The sequence below is a fragment of the Narcine bancroftii genome, chromosome 3 (assembly GCF_036971445.1).
Source record: "Narcine bancroftii isolate sNarBan1 chromosome 3, sNarBan1.hap1, whole genome shotgun sequence".
Classification (NCBI taxonomy): Eukaryota; Metazoa; Chordata; class Chondrichthyes; order Torpediniformes; family Narcinidae; genus Narcine; species Narcine bancroftii.
Window position 1 is genome coordinate 225,373,197 of NC_091471.1, and position 22,999 is coordinate 225,396,195.

A 22,999-nucleotide genomic window follows, 5' to 3' on the forward strand; every position below is an offset into this window, starting at 1 on the left:
AGTGCCACAAGACACGGACCACCAGGTTCAGGAAGAGCTGCTACCCCTCCACCATCAGACTCCTCAACGGCAAACTCAATCAAAGACTCGTTTAAGGACACTTACTTGTGCAGTTTGTAGATTTTTTTTCTCTCTGCATTGCACAATCAGTTTGTTTGCATTTCTTTATTTGTTTACATGTGTAGGTTTTTTTTTGCACTACCAATAAGTGGTAATTCTGCCACGCCCGCAGGAAAAAAAAGAATCTCAGGGTTGAATGTGATGTCATGTGTGTTCTTTGACAGTAAATCTGAAATCTGACTCTGGACTCTGAAATCATGTGGAGTTATCAGAAAAAAATGTGTCCATAAAGGGGACCATCAATGTGGCCTCCTTTCTTCGCTCCCCTCCTTCTCCATTTCTCAGCCGCTTGCCGTGCCCTATCTGGCAATGTCAGAAACCTCATGAAAGTAAATTGTGCAGCCCATGGCAGATGATCATGAATCTCGACATTTGCTGTGCAAAACACTGAAGGACTCCTCCAGACTGGCACAGGCAGCCAAATTATGGTTCAAACACAGCAATCACACTTTATGTGGCAGTGGTGTGTGTGTGTGTGTGTGTGTGTGTGTGCGGAATAGACAAGGACTGTGAGAGCAGTGGATTAATTTGTTGCCCAACCAACAACTGGAACCAACCACTGCAACAGCAAGAACCTCCAAGTGACCAATTGATTCAATTCCATACACCATTGCCACATTGACATGTGCCCATGCCCTCATGACTGCCAAGCTGGGGCCAGCCACAAACTGAAGGAATCACACCTGATAATGAATCCCAGCAGTCTCCAAAGGGTTTCAGCATCAATGTTGGCTTCACCAATTTCCATTATTCCCATTCCCCAATCCCTTTCTTTCTCTCATCCCTATGTCTCCCTTCCTCCAGCTCTGGCCCCATCTTTCCTACCCTCTCCTATAGAGAGCTGTCTTTGTCAGCCTTCTGCCCTCTCCCCTACTACTTACTTCTCAGCTTCCTTCCCTTCTATCCTCCCAACTGTATCCACTTCTTACCTGTGCTCCTCCCCTTTCTCAGCCCCACTTTCCCCCTTCCCACACCTTCATCTGCCCGGAGTTTCAGCGCTCCTGAAGGAGAGCTCAGGCCCAAGCCGTCGACAGCCTTTTTACTTTCCATAGATGCTAGGTGACCTCACTGAGTTTCTCCAGCATTTTTACATACTGATCTTTGGTCTGTAGCAGAGACTGAATTTTAGATGTCACAGTGGCCTGCTGCAAAATAAATGCCCCGGCAGGTCACTGATCCATATGGTGAGTTGTGATTTGTCATGCAGCAACTCATCATTAAGGAAGTGGAATCTCTTCTACTGCAGTACATATGGAATTGACATGTGCTGCCTGCAAAGTGACATCCTTGAGGCAAATGATCAGTTGTATCTTGCAGTGAACTCTAATTCTCTCAAACCCACGTGGCAAAAGACAGAAAAATATGGTTTACTTCTCTGTGGATAGAAAGTGCCGATGATTTTCCTCATTTGTCAGTGAATATTGTTACAAGTCCAGAGGACTCCAAACCCCAGCAGCAATAGATATACAGCACAACAGAGGGTTACTTCAACAAAAGTTGCTTTTAATTATCTTTGAGCATGAAAACAGAATCAAACTTTAACTTAACTCTATTGCCTCACTTAACCCCCTTCTAATTCTAAGTGCACATGTGTGTAATGTGTAGATAAGTTTAGAAAAGTTCTTTGGTTCACAGTCCAATCTCACTGGTTGCAGGCAATTCTTGTACTTGCACAAGAACTTCTGTTAGCATTAATAAAGTTCACCAGGCTTTGGTGCTTAACAGGTAAATGGTTACCACGAGGAGGATACTTGTTGGTTTTCAGAGAGAGAGTTTTCTCATTCCAGGACAGCCACTCCAGTGTCTTGTGGATGAAACTTGCCCCCTTCAGGGTTCTCCAGATGATAACCTCTTTCTTTCAGGTCACCACAGAGTTCCTTTCTGTTTCATCTATTCCAAGGGAAGCACCAGACAGCCTGTCCTCTCCTTTGACCAGGCCGTCCAAAGCTTGCCAACTTGTCCCCCTGGAACTGAAGTCTCTGTCTCTCCTCTCTCTCACTCCCTCCCACTCTGAGAGCAAAGCTGTTCTGCTTCTGCTTGACAAGCGTTCCAGCATGAGTCTGTGAGCACTCTGCAAAACTCCTGCAAAAATTCTATGTTTTAAAGTGTTTGTGTGTGACCTGCTTTAACAAAACTTTCCCAATTTATCTCCCAAACCCCTCTATATACTCTGTCACAGTATAAAGGTTGCAACTAGCCCAGAAGGAAGCACATGGTTATACTGGTCTTGACAGTCCTTGGGAAACTATCCATTGTTTTGCTGTGAAACTGAAATTCTGCTGGATCAGATGGCAGCTTCCGGCCAGAATATATTTGTGGAACATTCCATTTGATGCAAATGGAATTCCCTGTGATTATTACCACGTTCTACTGCTGCTATAGATTTTAGATCAACAAGTGATGGCAACAAGAATTGGAATATCTCACACCTGTGGGATCCCGGCATCAACATTCATCAGACCCTTTGACATGATGGAGGAGGATGCGCATGCATTATTATTCATGGTGGGTCTTTTATCCTGATCAATCACCTTGTCTGCATTACGATTCGATTTAGTTTAATGCAAGGGTATTTTGAATTGTTTCTAGCATTTTCTCCATTAAAAACATGTGGACGTCTGCACAGTTTGACAAAAGCTAGTCAATAAAAATGTTTCCAAAGAAAACATCATTTTAAAAGAACTGACACATTTCCAAATGGAATTCAGGCAGCATCTAGCATTTCCCTTATGTTCATTTCTTTACAGCTGTTAGTTCTAAACAAATTTATGCAAAGGCCATTGGCCACTACCAAATGAGCTATTTTCCAAGATTTTACTGTCACCATTTGCTTATCTGATGAAAAATGATTTTGTCAGAATGCTCCATGATCTGTTTTATCCATGTGTAAGATATGTGGCACAAAATAGTGTTATTGGAGCAAGATCAACCTGCAGATGCAAAAGCACATTGACGTTATAGCTTTGCAGAACTGGAAATCTGTACCTGGCGAGATATCGAAAAAGCTGGATATAAAATAGAACTCTTATTAAAGAATTCTACAGCTGGATTTGCAATAATATGAAATTAATAAAAAATCCAATTTATTCAGGGTTTCAACTCAATCTGGTGATTTTTCTATTCCACATGGAATATGTTTAAATGAATTTTAAAACCATGTGGCATTTTTCCAACAACTCTCGCTTCCAAAATCGGTAATGATATTTGAGTACATCCCTGCTGAAGTGATTGTCTTGAAATCATTAAGGAATAGAATATTTCATATCTATTTGAGCTCAACTAATCTCTTCTTAACAGATAAACTGGTACATTCAATGAATAATCATCTAATGCTCTATTGTCTATAAACATAGAAAATGTGCATATAATATTGATTAAACCATATGAGTGTAACAAAACACAGTATGTTAAGCCCCACACATAATGATAGGCTAAATATAAACAGTGACAATTATGGTTCTAAAATCAAGGCATGAAATAATGTAACAGTCTGCCATCTGTCATTGGCACATTCATTTTTGCTAATTGTCATCCCAAGCTCAAATTGGGCTTTTGCTTTTAGCAGAGAAATTTTAAGCACTCCCTGGAACCCAGCAATTCTTTTTCATAGTCCTGACTCAATGCACCTCAGTACTTACAGTGGAATGAATGCTCTGTTCATTTGAGGGCCTTTGTTTCGACCAGTTCCTCTGGCTGATCATCAGTTTTCATTATTTATTTCAGAGTTAACATGAGCAGCTGGAGATAATTGGGGTCCTTAAAAAGAGTTTTGGATACTATTTCAACAGATTGTATTACGCCATCTTTTACCACACAGACCTGAATAAAACAGCCAACTATTCATAATTCTTCAATTGTGCATGCTCGTAACTTGCTATCACGGTCAGCGTCTCTGTGGAAGTGCTGCGTCAGCCCAGTTAGAGGTAGTTATTTGAACGCCAGAAACAATGCGGAGATCGTCCAAGGTATTGCCATGGATGAGGCAGTGAGGTAGCAAGGAAAGCAGAAAGCAAATGAAGAATGGAAAATTTGAAAGGACATGGCACCCCTCATTGGTTGTTCCAATATCCTTCATCAACCATTGATTCATTGTTTGGTGGACAAGCACGCAGAGCAGGTTGTTGCAGTATCATAGTGGTTTTGCCAGTTCTGTGGCATTACTAACATTTATTGCGGAGCCACTGAAGCCAAATATTCCGATCTACTCTCTTTTGACTTAATGTCACTGCTGCTGAAGCATTTAAATGAGAATTGATTCCTTGGAGAGTGGGAGTCCACACAAACAAGGTTTACAGTGCCATGCTTGTAATGGAAGGTAATGGAAGTCAGGCCGTAGCCAACCATTTTTCAGAATCAGAAATTATTGTCATGAACATGTCATGAAATTCATTGTTTTGTGGCAGCATTTCAGATGCAAATATTGCTATAAATTGCCTCTTTAAATTAAAAATAAATTATTGGAAAGTAGAGAGAAAGTGAGGTGATGTCTGTGGTTCATTGTCCATTCAGAAATCTGATGGTGGAGGGGAAGAAACTGTTTTTGTAAGACACCACCTCTTGTAAAAGTCCTTCTTGGAGTGAAGTTGGTTGAGTTCACAGCTCTCTGCAATTTTTTTCTAGTCCTGCCCATGGGCATCTCCATACCAGGCAGTGATGCAGCCAGTCAGAATACTCTCCGCGGTACGCCTTTAGAAACTTACATACCGAATCTCCTCAAACTCCTAACAAAGTGCAGCTGGCTGGTGCGCCTTCTTCATAATTGAATTGACATGATGGACCCAGGATAGAGGTTCAGAAATATTGACATCTAGGAATTTGATGTTCTTTACCCTCTCCACTGCTGACCACTAGTTGAATTTTTTTTTAATACATCTAAGACTATTTTCCCAACTCTGCATAAAAAAAATGCAAAGCAAACATTGCTTGGGAGTGAAAAACAAAGCCAAAAACCAAGGGCTACTGAAATATGTTGCCAGTACCCATTGATGTCATCTCTAGTATTGTAAAAGCATGCTAACATTTATTTTGCTGTCGAAAGTTTCTAAATACTTTTCAAGAAGCTACAAACTCTCAACCTCTGTATTCCCCCCCCCCACCCAGAAACTAGATCAACACAGGCGTACCCCAAGGATGCGTGCTCAGCCCACTGCTCTACTTATTATACACCCATGACTGTGTGGCCAGGCACAACTCCAATGCCATCTACAAGTTTGCTGATGACACCACAGTGTCGGCAGAATCACAAACGGCAATAAGGAAGCGTACAGGAGGGAGATAGATCAGCTCGTAGAATGGAATAAGGACAACAACCTTGTGCTTAACAAAAGAAAACCAAGGAGATGAATGTGGACTTCAGGAGGAAGTCAGGGGAACACAGCCCAGTCCTCACCGAGGGCTCAGTAGTGGAGAGGGTCAAGAACTTCAAGTTCCTGGGTGTCAACATCTCCGAGGATCTGTCCTGGAGCCTCCATATTGACGCAATCACAAAGAAGGCTCGCCAGCAGCTAGACTTTGTGAGGTGTCTGATGAAGTTTGGTACGTCACCGAAGACTCACATGAACTTCTATAATTGTACCATGTAGAACATTTGGGTGGGTTCCATCACTGCCTGGTATGGAGGCACCAATTCTCTGGACTAGAATAAACTCCAGAGGGTTGTTAACTCTGCCTGAAACATCACATGCACCAGACTTCACTCCATTGAGGACATCTACATGAGGCAGTGTCTAAAAAATGCAGCCTCTATCACCACCCAGGCCGCACCCTCTTCACTCTGCTACCATCGGGAAAAAGGTACAGGAGCCTAAAGACGAGCTCTCAGCGGACAGCTTCTTCCCTGCTGCCATCAGATTCCTGAATGATCAATGACCCACAGACACCGCCTCACTTTTCATGCCCAATTATTGTTATTTTAATTTTATTTCATTTTTACAGTAAAGTTGTAAGATGGTTGTAATATGAACGCTTGCACTAAGATGCTGCCACAATACACCGAATTTCATGACTTGTTCGTGACAATAAACCCTAATTTTGATTCTGACCCTGGAAGATATATTTTGCCTCAGTGAGGCCGTCAGTCACCAGTGGATGAAGAAGAATATTGTTTCCTCTTTCCAGGCACGCTTCAAAGTTGTCACATTTCCTCCAAGACTGAATCTCTAAAGGCTGAATATGTTCTGGCGGAGGCAGAGTGCGATGATAAAATATTTGTGCCCTTCTTACACACTTGCTATATTTATTAACAAAGGACAAAGAACAGTTCAGCTCAGATACAGTGTCTGTGCCGAATGTGATGCCAACAAAGGCTCTCGCATTTCAAAATCAGTGTGCAATGGCAAACATCTTAATTATGATAACAACCAACCCCTCTGAAAGCTGAAGGCCTACATTTAATGGCTAGTGAATTGACTGGTGATGACGATCCTCCATTCATGATTAAACATGCCCATATTTGGCACCCACAGATGAAGGAGCAGATGGGGATAATGAAGCCCATGAAAATGTTTAATTTTAAATTTATTTTAAATGTTAAATTTTTATATATTTTTTATTTCAGGTAACAGGCACTTTCAGACCACAAGCCCGTGCCGCCCAAATACACCCAATTAACTAATGTTTAATAGAGCACGCAACTTTTATTTCCAAATCTCATTTTCCGTAACTCGATAAAAGTGGTGAAGTTCTGCATTACTACTGTTCCATATTTGGGTTACAAATAAATGTTGTAACAAGTGGCTTTGTTCCAGTATAAATTCTTCTTCTTTGGCTTGGCTTCACGGACGAAGATTTATGGAGGGGTATTTCCACGTCTGCTGCAGGCTCGTTGGTGACTGACAAGTCAGATGCGGGACAGGCAAACACGGTTGCAGCGGTTGCAAGGGAAAATTGGCTGGTTGGGGTTGGGTTTTGGGTTTTTCCTCCTTTGTCTTTTGTCAGTGAGGTGGGCTCTGCAGTCTTCTTCAAAGGAGGTTGCTGCCCGCCGAACTCTGAGGCGCCAAGATGCACGGTTGGAGGCGATATCAGCCCACTGGCAGTGGTCAATGGGGCAGGCACCAAGAGATTTCTTTAAGCAGTCCTTGCACCTCTTCTTTGGTGCACCTCTGTCTCAGTGGCCAGTAGAGAGCTCGCCATATAACACGATCTTGGGAAGGCGATGGTCCTCCATTCTCTACCGGCATTACCTGCGGCTCCTACAACGCTTCCATCAGCGCTGTCTCCGCTCCATCCTCAACATCCATTGGAATTATTTCATCACCAGCGTCGAAGTACTCGAGCTGGCAGAGTCCGCAAGCATCGAATCCACGCTGTGGAAGACCCAACTGCGCTGGGTGGGTCCAGTATAAATACATCCCACCTAAATACCAAAATGTTCAGGAGGTTGAAGGCAGAACCAGATGCAGATCCCAACTCACCACCCACATATTCTAAAGAAAAGTGGAAAATATTAACCCGATTATCTCAAATGACTGTTTCAATTTCTGGTTTTTGAATTTCTGACTCCAAATAATCATTTTAGGTAATTGTGTTGTCCTGGAGAAAGTCGTAGCTAGGATTTAAAGCCTAGTGAATTGAGGCTACCATCTGGCAATTTACTTATGGCACACCAAGTAACCATCGAACCGTTCTCTGCAATATCTGGGTGTCGAAATTATGCTTCAAAGAACAAACCCATAAATGTCCATCACTTCATAAGTTTAGCATTGTAGCAGGCATAACACTGTTACAGCACCAGCGACTGGGACAAGGGCTCGAATCCCACGCTGTTTTTAAGGAGAGTGTTCGTTCTCCACGTGTCTGCTTGGATTTTCCCCACGGGCTCTGGTTTCTTCCCACCTTTCAAAATGTGGATAATTGGGTGTAATTGGGTGGCACGGGCTCATGGGCCGAAAGAGCCTGTTGCCATGCTGGATGTCTAAATTTAAATAAATAATTTTAACTTTTTTTAAATTGTAGAGGCATAAAAACCAACAAAGTGGCCTCTAAAATATGAAAATGCAGGAAATGCCAAAGAGAGAACTGTTTCATCACCAATGGGCAAATCTATTTAAGCTGCAGGGTCAAAATGTTAGTCTGTGACAGGGTGGAGACCAGGACAGGTTGAATGATGTGGCTGGATGTATGACTGAAAGAAAATGGCAAAGGTACGTCTGGAGAAGAAATAAAAATGAGAAGGTGATTGGAAACTGACATTGCGAAAAAAAGGAAAGAGAGAGAAAAGACAAATGCTAGAAATGTACTTTGGAATGTCTCATTATCTTGGGGGCTTGGCTTTACCTAATTTGAGACTTTATTACTGGACTGCAAACATTAGATATATCGTTATTTGGATACATCTTAATGAATATCCAGGTGCCTCAGGATGGGTTGATTAAATCCATTAAAAGACACTCTCTTATCTCAATTCCAGGAGCACATTAGCCTTTTTCGTTCTCCAATTTGGTAGTTAGACATACTTTGCATATTTGGTTCCAATTTAGAAAGCATTTTGGCTATTACAGATTTTTATTAATTAGTCCAATCTTACATAATTCCTTTTATTTTACCCTTGGTTCAAGACATTGGATATACTCAGTGGTCCAGTTTGTGTATTCAATCTTTCTTGGACTTGTATATAGACCATAACCTTGCTTCCTTTGACCAATTATCTACCCTTTTCAATCTTTCTATTAACATTTCATAATATGCACAGCATGAGGAGAATAGAAATAACATAATTAAAATGGTCTGTCCAAGTTTACGTATTATAAGTATCAGATATAAATTCCAAAGAGTGAAAATGTGACGTATTAGAAATAATTCTCCTAACAAAGAAAACAGATAAAAAACAATTATAATAATATATCTAAAAACCCCAACTAATCTACCAAAAAAAACATATAATAAAAAACAGCAAACAAAAATACCCAAGTGAGTGGCCTCTCCCTGATGATCAGTTAAATGGCTCTTCTAGCTAACAGTGTAGAAAAAACTATAACTTGATATGCAGAAGGTAAACAACCTGCATTTCTAATTCCAAAAAGAGCAGTTAAGGGAATAGGTTGTAATTGAATAACCAGAATCCTTAACAGAGTTTGAAAAATATCTTTCCAAAATTTTTCTAACACGGGACATGAACAAAACATAAGAGTCAATGAAGCCCCCTCAGTATTGTATCTAGCACAAGTAGAGCTCATATTAGGAAAGATGTGAGCTAGTTTATCTTTTAGACATATACGCTCTATGAACTATTTTAATCTGTATTAAAGAAGGATGTGCACCAACTTCGAATTTTAAATTTAGACACACAGCACAGTAATTGCCCCTTCCGGCCCTTGAGCCTGTGCCACCTAATTACATATAATTGACCTCTAATCCAGTATATTTTGAAGGGTGGGACGAAACAGGAGGACCCAGAGGAAACCCACTCTGACACGAGGAGAACTTACAAAAAACTCCTTTCAGACATCAGCAGATTTGAACCTGGGTCACTGACGCTGTAAACAGCATTGCACTGTTAGGCTAACCCTGCTGCCCCTTCAAACTTGAAACATTAATTTGAGATAATCTTGTGATGTGTTTTCGAAATTTCCCTCTGAATAGTGCTCCTCCTTTTGAATCCTTTTACTTGTTACATGGTGTTTCTCGAATATAGTTGCTAGCCTTGGGACTCTATGTATTAACATGAATTTGTCACATGCAAATTCATTTCCATTTTGTTTAATACCTTTCTCCTTATTCATAACAGGACAGATGTTTCAAATCATATCCTCTACTTAGCCTGATTTGTGCCCTGCTAGAGGTATCGGTGCTAAGAATACAAGGCTCAAACAGCTGCGGTTTGGAACTTACAATTCACCAGGACTTCTCGGACGAGTGGCTTGAGACCCAACTGTTTTTTCATCTAAATCGGAGAGATGTGAATTGTTAAACTTCTCACTAAGAAAAAAACATTCAGAAACTGGGTTTTCAAGACAGCAAAGTGACAAAATGTAAAGTTTTTTTGAACTCATATACTGTATGTGTGTGGATGCTAATGTAAACATGTGTGGTCACAGCATGTGGTATATACACCTTTCTTTAGCTAAAAACTCAGACTAATCTTTGAACAGCTGGACTCCATCACTTTTCATTGTCGGCTTGGGAAAGGCAGGGATGACAGAGTGATGCAGAGAGCCTGTCCCAGCTAATGACTTTGCCATTCCCCATCATTATCTCCATCATTAGGAAATTAGAAGGACAGAAGGTATTTACTGTAAACCTGCCACCTCCCAAGGAGAGATAAATAGAAACTGATAAATGGTATCTCACAACACTGTCCATCTATTAACCTTCTGCATCCCTGTTCAAACATATGCAAGGCTTTCTGTCATTAATATTCACTAATTAACTTTGATTTGCGCAAGTGTTTATTTATGATCAGAATAATTTAAATGCATGTTGCAAGATACTTAATGTAAAGGAATTCAGATCAAAGGTGACCTTAAGTAAAAGTAGCAGAGATATTTTAATAGCAAAGAGATAGGGATGCTTTTGGGTAAGATGACGGGTTGTCATTCAGTGCTGAAATGGGATGATTGGCTGCACGCAAAGATGCCAACTGGGCTCAGTGAAAGCATTGGGATTCTTTTTCTGCCAACATCTGGAAGGTCTCAGCTCAGCAGCACCGTCACTGATGGAGGTGAAGTAGATCACTTTCAATATTGTGTATGATTCTCATGGAACTACTAGGGTCAGGGATGCCATCTGGTCAAGCAGGCCATTAGTGATGGCTCCTCAATTCTCAACAAGGAATTAGCATGCAGTGGCTTGTCACTTGCCCTCTGAGGAGCCATGAGGCCAGAGATGATGAGTATTGTGCAAATTTCAAAGCAGGGTGCACAATCTCCTATTCTGTTCTTTGTGGTACCTTGATAATGAACAGAATATAAAAATGTGCAACTATTACGAGCTCCCGTTTCATTCAGCGTGACTCTCGCTTTAAGGGTTAGTACAGGCTGCAACTATTCTTGGTTCTGGAGAGACTGGGCGGCACCATCAAGTACAGATTATACCCAAAGTTAATACTGTGGAGGAAGAGAAAGAACAAGGGTTGTTAATTGAAGAAAACAGGCGGTGAGAGAGTCACATGAGTGGGATACTTAAAGAAATTGGATTTTCATTACTGATGACATGGTGGTGGAGCAAAGTGGACAATTTGGCTGATTCTCCCTGTCAGGGGAATTTTCAAACCACCGTGACTAAAGAAAAGGTCACTTTGATTAACCCGTATCTGAGTAAAGGAAGCAGGAGGATTGGTGCATCGAATCGTGACCAAGGTAATGGTTATTTTGACTGGCCCAGGCCTAGGTTTTGGAAGCCTTGTGGAAGTCACTTGTTTTGTTTCCCCACTCAAGGAAAAGGAGAGTTGTGACAGCCATTCATCCAAAAGGATATTTCTCAACAATAATCTCGACAAGGATTCATGAGTTTTCATCAGTCCAGTCACTCAGTCTCTCCCACCTCCTTTGTGATCACTTTTGGCATCAGTTTAAAAGTCTGAGTTTCAAAACAGGATTTCTAAAACTAAACTTTAGAATAACTTTCCAGAATTGTGCCTAAGCTGTAATGGTTTGGGTATCATACAGCCATATGTACACACACACACACACACACACACACACACACACACACACACACACACACACACATTCAGGCATAGTTGGGGTTAATTTAAGTAAGATGCTATATTATTATAAGTTATAAAATAAATATATTGTTTGCAAAGATAAACAATAACAGTCTCAGTGAATTTTTATTCCTGCTGGTCTGTTATGTGACAGCACTCACAAATTTCCTAATGTTTTGTGGAGAACATTTAATATCCATTTCATCAGTGAAAGTTTTCAATATTGAGATCATGTCAATAATATTTAAAATTAGACAAAATCATGTTACTTTTAGTCAACAATTGTGCAGAAAACCATTGGCTATCCACAGAATATGGATCACCTTACTGCTGGTCTGTGATGTAACAAATTGGGGGCTCATCTGGGATTTGACCAAAATTAGAGGTTATTGGTCCATTGATTTTCAGTTTGATTGGTTGAATTCCCTTTTTTAAAGCCAATTAAAAGGCTTGTGTGTGTGGAAAAACAACAGCAATGGATATTGATGAGTTTTTTTAAATTGCCATCCTCTGTGGGTTTGCAGAGGATGAAAAATTATGAGTTGGTGGATATAGCCCAAAGGTTTGGACTCAGTGCAATAAAATTGACCAAGAAAAAGGCAGAGATCTGGAGAATTATAGGACAATACTATATAGCAGTGGGGAAGTTTGGAGAGGGAAAGTTAGAACAATTTCCCAAGAGTAAATCTCTTGAGCAGTGATTGCTGTTGGAACAGATTGAGTTAGAAAAATGTAAGTTTGAGGTGGGGGAAGCAGAGAAGAAGAACTAGTTTGAGAGAGAGAGAAAATGAGAGACAGTGTTCCACCTTCTGGCCCTAGTGAGAGGATTGTGACCGGTAGGGAGGTTAGATTCATTCCTTCATTTGATGAGGCTGAAATTGATAAATACTTCCAGCAGTTCGAGAAAGTTGCTGAGCATTTGAAGTGGCCACAAGACCATTGGTCCCTCATGTTACAAAGTGTGATTAAAGGGAAAGCCAGCAGGCTTACTCTGCCCTTACAACTGAACAAGGAGCTGATTATGAGACTATAAAGCAAGCCGTAAGGCTTATGAATTGGATTCAGAGGCTTATAGGCAAAAGTTCAGGAATGTGTGAAAATTGGTGAACCAGTCTTCTATGGATTTTGCAGATGAAAGAAAAAGTGTGTTTTGACAGATGTTGCACATTAAAATAAAATAATGATTATAACAGAATGAGAGAACTGATGTTAGTTGAGGAAATTAAAAAGGTGTGTTCCTAATGACAAAAAAAAAGCATATTTCGACAAAAAGGGAGTGGAAAGTTGGCAGGAATCTGCTAAATTAGTGAACGAGTATGCTTTAACTCACAAAGTTAAATTTGTACCAAGTAGAACCTTCCAATAGGTTAATACGGATTATCCAAGTAAGCTAGAAAATAAATTGGGAAGTAGTGCAAGGGAAGGGAAGCAAGAAAAGGAAAAACCTTTTAGGTTCCCTTTGCCACTATTGTAAGAAACCTGGTCATGTGATAGCAAATTGTTCTGCACTGAGAAAAAAAAGCAACACCAGATGCTTGTATTCAAAGAGATGAACCACATAGAAATCAAAAGGGTTCCAGACCTGCTGATAACATTAGGGATGAATTCAAATAGTTTATGTTAGACAGTTTGGTTTCAGTAATGGGAGGCTCACAAGAGACAATGAAAATCCTTTGAGATTTTCACTGCCACCCAGTGACTCATTGGACAGTGCTTTAGTGTTCAGCAATGAGACTGCCATGTGTGAAATAAATATGATTCGAGGTCTTGGGGAGTGATCTGGAGTCGATACCTCTGCACAGGATAATCTTGAAATCAGAATTAGTTGTTACGATAGGGATCCGACCAAGTTTACCAGTGGAGGGGGTTTTATTGTTATTAGGAAATAACATAACATAATAACATAACATAACGATTTACAGCACAGAAACAGGCCATTAGGCCCTTCTAGTCCGCACCGAACCAAACACCCCTCTCTAGTCCCACCTCCCTGCACAATGCCCATAACCCTCCATCTTCTTCTCATCCATATACCTGTCCAACCTTTTCTTAAATAATACAATTGACTCCGCCGCCACTATTTCTCCCGGAAGCTCATTCCACACGTCTACCACTCTCTGAGTAAAGAAGTTCCCCCTCATGTTACCTCTAAACCTCTGCCCCTTAATTCTTAACTCATGTCCTCTTGTTTTAATCTTTCCTCCTCTTAACGGAAATAGTCTATCCACATCCACTCTGTCTATCCCTTTCATAATCTTAAATACTTCTATCAAATCCCCTCTCAACCTTCTACGCTCCAAAGAATAAAGACCTAATCTATCCAATCTCTCCCTATACTCTAGATGTTTAAACCCTTGAAAATGACCTTGAAGAGGGTAAAGTTGTTGCTGCAGTGCAGTTGACAGATAAGCCAGTCATTGATGAGACAAAGACAGATTCTGATATATAATTCAGCCTGCACAGTGACTCGAGCTGTGGCTAAAATGTTTGCCAGTGTAGACGGTGCTGTGCAGACTGATTTTACAGGGACCAGAATCTGTGATAGTACAAAACAGCACTCAGTAGTAATGACCTGCCAAAGACATTAGCTCCTTCTTTACTGGACCAGAGTTATGGTGTTAAACCAGAATGTAAAGATTTGATGTCATCGCAAAAAGAGTTTATAGAGGGGTAGAACAGAGATCCCAATGTTAATGAAGTGAGAGATAAGGCTCTCTCTGATAATGAGATTAGGAGTGTGCTAGTTGGATATTATTTCATGGAAGACATGTTGATGAGGAAGTGGAGACCATCTGATATCCCCGGCAGTTGCTCATCAGGTTGTGGTTCCTACACAGATTTGCGCATAGAACGCCCTTGGTGTAACGAAAACTATGTATAAGATTATGAAGGAATTTTATTGGCCCAATTTAAGAAAAGATGTGAGATTTTGCCGGATGTGTCACATTTGTCAGGTTATTGGTAAACCTAATCAGGGACCTCCAGTGGTTCCATTACAATCCATTCCGGTTTTTGACAAACCCTTTTCAAAGTTATTGTGGATTGTGTTGGTCCATTGTCCAAGACAAAGCTGGGAATCAGTATATGTTAACTGTTATATATATAGTCTCCAGGTTTCCAGAAGCAATACCATTTAGAAATATAAAAATTAAAGCTATGTCAAAAGCTCTCGTAAAATTTTAATAAGACTGGAAATTTGGAATGACTTCCCAATGGTTTGGGTATCACGCAGCCACATGCACACACACACACACTCACACACACACACACACACACACACACACACACACACACACACACACACACACACATCCACCTACCCACACACCCACACACCCCCACACACACACACCAACACACACACCCACATACGGACACACCCACACCCACCCACACACCACACACACACACACATCAACACACACACACCCACACACGCACACACGCACACACACACACACACACAAAGACCCACACATCCACCTACCCACACACTCACACACCCCCACACACACACACCAACACACACACCCACATATGGACACACCCACACCCACCCACACACCACACACACACACACATCAACACACACACACCCATACACCCACACACCTACACACACACACCCCCACACACATACATAAACAAGTATATTCAGGCATAGTTGGGATTAATTTAACTAAGATTCTATATTTTATTAAAAGTTATAAAATAAATATATTGTTTGCAAAGGTAAACAATAAGTCTCTTGGTGAATTTTTATTGCTGCTGGTCTGTGATGTGACTGGACTCACAACTTTCCCAAAGTTTTGTGGAGAACATTTAATATCCATTTCATCAGTGAAAGTTTTCAATATTGAGATCTCATCATTAATATTTAAATTTGGGCAGAATCATGTTGTTTTCAGTCAACAATTATGCAGAAAACCACTGGCTATCCATAGAGTATGGATCAACTTGCCCCTCATTTCTGGTCCTGCACGTTGCAATGGTGAGTAGTAGGGAATGGGCTGGGGGCTTTGCACTTACCTCCTGGCTCATTGCTGCCCTCAACACTCAGTCTAGAGCTAGGGCTCAGATTATCCACATCCAGTTTCTCAACTTCATATTTTCCATGAATCTCATTCATTTCAAGCAAGTCACCAGCCTTGATTGGAAAGATTTATTTTAGGTCGGTGGCTTGTTTCTTTCTTCATTTTATCTTGGGTTTTTTTAGTTAATTCCCATTACTTTCATAATTTACTCAATAATCCAAAGTACTGATCCATCAACTGAAGAAGTGCAATGGGTGATATTCAGAAGAATTTGGGGTCTATGTTTCCCCGTTACTGTAAGACTTCATGAAATCCCAAATCAATGTCCAAGGTGAGGCCATAAATTGGTATTTTTTAATTTTAGATATAGGCGGCATGGTTGACATAGTGGTTGGTGCAACACCATTGCAGCACCAACAATCAGGACCGGACCGGGGTTCAAATCCCACACTGTCTGTAAGGAGTTTGTGTCTGCGTGGGTTTTCCCCAGGTGCTCTGGTTTCCTCCTACCGTTCAGAGGTTGTGGTGTGCTGAGGTAGCAGCAGGCAAGCACAACTTGAAAGACTGTACAGCAGGCTTTATTCCAGTAAAAGTCTGAACACCAGTTCATGCCTCAGTGGCTCCCTGTGTGACTGGCTCAGGTCTATATTCGGGTCAGCTGATTGACAGCCGGCCAGGTAGAGTCAGCCCCTTAGATGGTCTTCCTGCAGGTACAGAGATCGCCCCCTGCAGTAGGATGGTGGTCATATCATCACAGGGGTGTAGGTTAATGGGGTGTAAATTGGGCAGCATGGACTCGTGGGCCGAAATAGCCTGTTACTGTTCTGTATTTATAAATTTAAATTTAATACAAGACAGTAGCAGGGCCTTTTGGTCCATGAGCCCTGTGCTGCCCGATTGCACCTAATTAACCTACACCTTTTGTTAATTTTTGAAGGGTGGAAGGAAACTGGAGCACCCTAAGTAAACCCACCCAGAGAACGTACAAACTCCTTACAGACTGCATGGGATTCGAACCCCAGTCACTGGTGCATTGCCCTAACCGAAGGCACTGCAGAAGGCACTGTGGGAAAAGCTGAAGAACCGAGTACCAACACAGACAGCCTGGGGCAGGAAGAAAGCTTGTCTGTCCGAAGTGGAGGAGCTGGTGTCAGAGATGGAGGTCGAGAGTGAGAACCTGCAAACGGAGAACAGACCTCTGTACGAGGAAGCCCCTGGCCTTCTGTCGGACAATGAGGAGCTCTGACTGAGACTAGGGATGGGATCCCTGGATAGAGAAAAGGAGAAGAAACGTCTACCACTCAGGGTGAATGAAATGAGCCTGTCTGCTGGATCAGCCGAGTCCTCGGCACTCAGACTGCAGGTGCCTCTGCAGTAGGTGCAGGTCCAGCTCTCCTCCAGGTTGACTCCTTCCAGTGGATACTGTCAACAATGACTCTTCACACTCTGAGTCTGACCTCTTCCTGGGTATTCTAGACCTCTGTGACCCAAATAATTGGTTTCAGTTTCTTACTGTGCTCATTTTGGCAAGTTTAACGAAACCAGTTTTTCTTCCTCTCTACCTTTCTACCTGCCAGAGGGATTGGTAGAAACAGTTCCAATTATGATAGTTGGACAGTCACATGGGTAGGAAAGGGTTAGAAGGATATGGGCCAAATACAGGCCCATGAGTACCTCAGATGGGCAACTTGGTCAGCTTGGATGAGTTGGCTGAAGGACCTGTTCCTATGCTGTGCAGCTCTGTTACTTGCTGTATATTGTTTACTTTGAGTACCAAAAGCAAGTGGTTCTGGAAATACCAAAAATGGATAATGTTGCCCTTGAGTGTTGGGGTGGGTGACCCTGAGCACTACTGTCTTACAGCTTGAACCTAAAGTCCTAAGTTATCTTTTAAATTATAAATTAAACAGCACAACCTATTTGGAAGTGCGAACGCCAGCACACAGCAAGGGCTTGCAAATTGCTAATCAGAGAATTATTGGTTCTGATCATCTTGCTTCAGAGATACACATCAGAGTGACACCAGCAACATGAAATGGCTGCCAATTCGCACAACAGCATCAATTCCATGGGTTTGTAAATCTGTCAAAAATAATAACACTTCAAATTAATATTTAAGTAATTATTTGTTGAGAGTGAACAAGGGACTTGCAAAGTACTGGATTGGAATTTTTAAAAAAAGATGCATTTATATTTTCATAATACTGGAAGTAAACGGCAACATTGATTGGGCAGGAATTAGAATATCTGCTGATGACCCTTAATGATGATAATCTAGATATTAATTTACAGCCCAGTGGTGACTGGCAGAATCTATCAATTACAGCATTAAACTAGCCACCAGCACCAGCTGCAGCACACTGAATTACTTCTCAAACTGCTGTCAATTCTCTTGAATTTTACAGACACAATTAACACTTAGACAATCCATACATTAGTGGGCTGTCTCAGGAACCATCAACAGTCCAAAAACAATTCACCAGTTCATTGATAAATATCAATGTTTTATCAAATATTTCTTGCAAGTTCATCAAGGCTAATTTTTAAAACAAAAACAGAAACAATGTTTAAAAATCTGATTCGGAGGAGAGTGTGTTGATATCCAAAGCGTAGCCTTCATCCAATTAGGTTAATGGCCACAATTTTAATCTGGCTGTTAAGAGTTAGGGGGTGGGGATTGTGGGGAGAAATATTGATAGCCAACTGAGGAGGTCAAAACCTGCAATCTCTAACCAATTGCGCCAATTAATATTGACAATCTGCCTTTTGTACTTCCAGGCCGTGGGGCAGCCAAGATTCACACCCAGATAACACACGTTCCGCTGTCTTTAGGGGGCTATAGCGCAATTGAAATGGGAGAGATGCTGAGATGGATACTGGAGGTGGAAGATGTCAGCACCAAGTTTGCATGATGGTTGATCTATTCACAATGATGGGTTTATGTTTCATAGATACTGGGAGAAGAATTGCTAGGAAGGAAGAAGTGGTCCTGCAAAATGAGGACCTTAGCAGGGAGCTTAGAAGAAGGACCACTAAGGGTGTAATCTCTGGATTACTTCCTGTGCCACACGATAGTGAGGGCAAAAATAGAGTCAGGTGGAGACTGAATGTGTGGCTGAAGGGGTGGAGTAAAAGACCGGGTTTCAGGTTCTTGGGCCACTGGGACTGTTTCTGAGGGAGATGGGACCTATACTGTAAGGATGGGTTACATCTAAATCTCAGAGGTACCAGTCTCCTGGCAGGGCTTTAAACTAGTAAGGTTGGGGACAAGGGTTCATGTCAGGGAGGATAGCAAGACAGATTCTTTAGGCAAAGAAAAAAGGCTTTTTCACACAATCTGGAGGTGGAACAGCAGCAGGTAATAAATAGTGGCCATAGTAACAATTGTAGAGAGGGTGAGAGGCAGAGAGTTAAATGTGGAAGATCTCTGAGATGCATTTATTTCAATGCAAGGAGTGTGGTAAACAAGGTGGTTGAACTAATTGTGTGGATTGACACGTGGCGTTATGATGTGATAGCAATTTGTAAGACATGGTTGAAAGAAGGTTGTGACTGGCAACTAAATATTCCAGGATTTTGCTGCTTTACACGTGACACAATTGGCGGCGTACGAGGGGGAGGTGTGGCGTTGCTTGTCAGGAAAGATATTACAGCGGTGCTGGGGCAAGATAAACTGGAGGACTCATTGAGGGAGGCTCTGGAGGTTGAACTAAAAAATAAGAAAGGTGAGGCTACAAATATAGGAGTATATTATAGGCCACCAAAAGAAGATAAGGAACTGGAAGAGCAAATGTGCAGGGAAATAGCTGAGATGTGTAGTAGAAATAGGGTTGTGATAGTTGTGGATTACAATTTTCCTAACATTGATTGGGAAACACAATCAGTGAGAGGGCAGGATGGCTTAGACTTTGTACGATGTGTTGAGGATTGCTTTTTACAGCAGTATGTTGAAGTGCCTACTAGAGGGGAGTCAGTGTTATATCTATTGTTAGGGAACGGAATAGGGCAGGAGACAGAAGTGTGCGCTGGTAAGAACTTTGGATCCAGTGATCATGGGTCCATTAGCTTCAACTTAAATATGGAAAGGCATAGGTCAGGTCTGAGGTTGAAGGTATTTGAGTGGGGGAAGGCCAGATTTGTAGAAATGAGAAGGGATTTGCAGAAGATTATATGGGCTGATCTTTTTTCTGGAAAGGATGTAGAGGAGATTTGGAGGGTATTTAAAGAAGAGATATTGAGAGTACAGGATCTTTACGTGCCAGTCACATTGAAAGGCAAGGCCAAACGTTTAAGGGAACCGTGGTTTTCTGGAAAAATTAGGAAGCTGGTTTGGGATAAGAGGGGGGAATTAACTAAATTTAAGGTAAAAAATGGATAAGATGTATGATTATTACATAGATTGCAGAAAAAAATTAAGAAGGAAATTAGAAAGGCAAAAAGAAGGTATGAGGTGTCAATAGCTGATAAGGTACAAGTGAATCCTAAGGGTTTTTACAGTTATGTGAATAGTAAAAGGGGGGTTAAGGATAGAATGGGACCGCTGGAAAATGAGAGCGGTGAACTGTGTGAGGAACTGTATCAGATGGGAGAGATATTAAATGATTTAGGCAAATGACTTAGTTATGGAAAAAATAGGGATTAGTAAAGAGGGTTTTGGAGTTTCTAGGGTCGGTTAAAGTGGATAAGTCTCCTGATCCCGATGGAATTTTCCCCAGGACGTTAAGGGAGGTCAGGGAGCAAATAGTGGAGGCACTGTCAGTGATTTTTCAATGATCACTGGAGGAGGGTGTGGTGCCGCGGGATTGGAGGGTTTCTAATGTAGTTCCATTGTTGAAAAAAGGCATGAGGTGTCGGCCAGGTAATCATAGGCCTGTAAGCTTGACTTTGGTGGTAGGGAAAGTTATGGAGGGTATTCTTTGAGATGTTGTGTATAAATAAGCAGGATTGATCAGAAGCACCCAGCATGAGCTTGTGAAGGGGAAGTCATGTTTGACGAACCTTGAGTTTTTCGAAGAAGTGACAAGAAAGGTGGATGAAAGTAGGGCAGGTGATGTAATCTCTCTGGATTTTAGCAAAGCTTTTGAGGTTAGTAAGGAAGGTTCAGTCACTAGGGATTAATAGAGAAATAGTAAGATGTGTTCAGAGGTGGCTGGAGGATAGACAGCAGAGGGTCATGGTGGACAACTGTCTGTCAGGATGGAAGCTTGTGATGAGCGGCATGACTCAAGGATTGGTGCTAGGTCCCCTGTTGTTCATAATTTATATTAATGATTTGGATGATGGGGTTGTTAACTGATAAGTAAATACGCAGACGATACAAAAATTGGGGGAGTGGTGGATAGAGAGAAAGGTTTTCAGGGATTACAAAGGGATTTGGTTTGTCTGGAAAATTGGGCTGAAAGATGGCAGATGGAATTTAATGTAGAGAAGTGAGAGGTGCTTCATTTCGGTAAAAAATAATCAAAATAGGAAATATGTAGTAAAGGGAAGGACATTGGGGAATGCACAAGAACAAAGAGATCTTGGAGTTATGATGCAGGGTTCTTTGAAGGTGGATTCTCATGTTGACAGGGTGCTTAAGAAGGTATTTGGTATGTTAGCCTTCATAAATCATAGCATAGTGTATAGGAGCTGGGAAGTGATGCTGCGACTGTTTAAGGCGTTGGGTGAGGCCAGGTTTGGATTATTGTGTTCCGTTCTGGTCTCCAAATTATAGGAAGGATATAGATAAGGTGGAGAGGGTGCAGAGAAGATTTACAAGGATGTTGCCTGGCTTAAAATACCTAGAGTACAGAGAAAGATTGAAGAGGTTAGGACTTTACTCTTTGGAACATAGACAGTTGAGAGAGGATTTGATAGAGGTGTTTAAAATTATGAAGGGAATAGATAGACTAGATGCAAGTAGGCTCTTCCCCCTGAGAGCAGGGGAGGTTGAAACAAGAGGACACAAGTTGAGGATAAGGGGGAAAAATTTTAGGAGAAACATTAGAAGATGCTTCTTCACTCAGAGAGTGATGGCTGAATGGAATCATCTTCTGGAAGAAATAGTTGAGGCAGATTCAATTCTTTCATTTAAGAGGAGGCTGGATATATACATGGATAAGAGGGGGTTGTAGAGTTATGGGCGGCGAATAGGTGGGGGAAGATAGCGGAGTAGTTTGATTAAACTGGCGTGGACATGAAGGACCAAGATGGCCTGTTTCAATGCCATAAACTGTTATATGGTCATATGGTTATGTAAAGAAAGCATGGAAGCATTGAAAGTATTGGAAACGCATATATTCTCTTGAGTGGGCTTCAGCGTGAGATGATCCCCATCCACCACCGAGGGGATGGTGAAGAAATAAGGTTGTGAACAGAAACACAACAGCAATAAGATGCCTGTCCTATATTTACTATATTTAATGTAAATGCTGAGCAATAGATAGGAGGTGGCTTCCTCTTATCTGAATATTACCTCAGTGGTACTCAACCTTTTTTCTTTCCTCTCACATACCACTTTAAGTAATCCTTTACTAGCCACAGAGCACCTATGGCATACTTAGGACAAGTTCTAATAGAGCTCCTACCCTGGTTGGATTTTCTGCATGTTGACTCAAGAAATTTTCAAGGATTCATCAAACAAATTCTGTCCCAGAATTTCTAAGACTCTGGCACTGTGGATATTCCAATCTACACTATGGATAAAGTCACTCAAAACAACAGCATTGTTGATTTTACATCTTTCCATAATCTGTCTGCACATCTGTTGTGGATCCGACTGGTTATTGAGAGGCCTATAGTGTTTAATATAGTTAAAGAACCTTCTTATTATTGAACTCGATCCATATTTCCTCTCTGGACATCCTCATCAGTATGTCCTCTCTAGGAGCAGCTCTGGCATTCTCCTTGATCAGTCATGCAACTCCCCCATTTCATATGCATTCTTCATTATTGCATCTGAAACATCTAAACCCAGTCCACAACCAAGTCTCAGTAATGGACACAACATTGCACTTCCAAGCACTAATAAGACCATAAGATGTAGGAGAAGAATTCGGTCGTTTGGCCTATCGAGTCTGTTTTACCATGGCTGACTTATTTTTCCCTCTTAATCCATTCTCCTGCTTTCTCCATGTAACCATTGACATGCTTAGTAATCAAGAACCTATCAAACCCTTTTAACCTAACCAATGACTTGGCCTCCATAGCCATCTCTGGT

General features: G+C 41.4%; 1 long non-coding RNA gene across 1 annotated transcript in view; it reads left to right on the top strand.

The window, feature by feature from the left end:
- LOC138756389 (uncharacterized) overlaps window positions 1-10,153 on the top strand; it is a 29,532-nt gene extending 19,379 nt beyond the window's left edge. The window contains exon 2 of the long non-coding RNA XR_011353041.1: window positions 9,845-10,153. This is a non-coding gene — a long non-coding RNA (uncharacterized lncRNA). The remainder of the gene's footprint in view (window positions 1-9,844) is intronic.
- The last annotated feature ends 12,846 nt before the right edge of the window (window positions 10,154-22,999 follow it).